The sequence below is a fragment of the Nematolebias whitei genome, chromosome 13 (assembly GCF_014905685.2).
Source record: "Nematolebias whitei isolate Nwh7 chromosome 13, NemWhi1, whole genome shotgun sequence".
Lineage (NCBI taxonomy): Eukaryota > Metazoa > Chordata > Actinopteri > Cyprinodontiformes > Rivulidae > Nematolebias > Nematolebias whitei.
This window is the reverse complement of record NC_056510.1, coordinates 42,680,790-42,681,203: the sequence shown is the minus strand read 5'-3', so window position 1 is coordinate 42,681,203 and position 414 is coordinate 42,680,790. Positions and strand designations below refer to the sequence as shown.

Genomic DNA, 414 nt, shown 5'->3' with positions numbered 1-414 from the left:
GCTGTCACCAGTCAGATGTTTCTGCCGTCACCAGTCAGATGTTTCAGTTGTCACCAGTCAGATGTTTCAGCTGTCACCAGTCAGATGTTTCTGCCGTCACCAGGCAGGTGTTTCAGCTGTCACCAGTCAGATGTTTCTGCCGTCACCAGGCAGGTGTTTCAGCTGTCACCAGGCAGGTGTTTCAGCTGTCACCAGGCAGATGTTTCAGCTGTCACCAGGCATATAGATCAGCTGTCTCCAGGCAGATGTTTCAGCAGTCACCAGGCAGATGTTTCAGCCGCCACCAGGCAGATTTTTCAGTTGTCACCAGTCAGATGTTTCAGCCGTCACCAGGCAGACGTTTCAGCCGTCACCAGTCAGATGTTTCAGTTGTCACCAGTCAGATGTTTCAGTTGTCACCAGTCAGATGTTTCA

The 414-nt window shown here is 51.2% G+C and overlaps 1 protein-coding gene across 1 annotated transcript in view; it reads left to right on the top strand.

Moving 5' to 3' along the window:
- The window catches only part of lmln (leishmanolysin-like (metallopeptidase M8 family)), a 34,800-nt gene that overhangs the window by 20,437 nt on the left and 13,949 nt on the right, over positions 1–414 (top strand). The gene's annotated exons all lie outside the window — the stretch shown is intronic.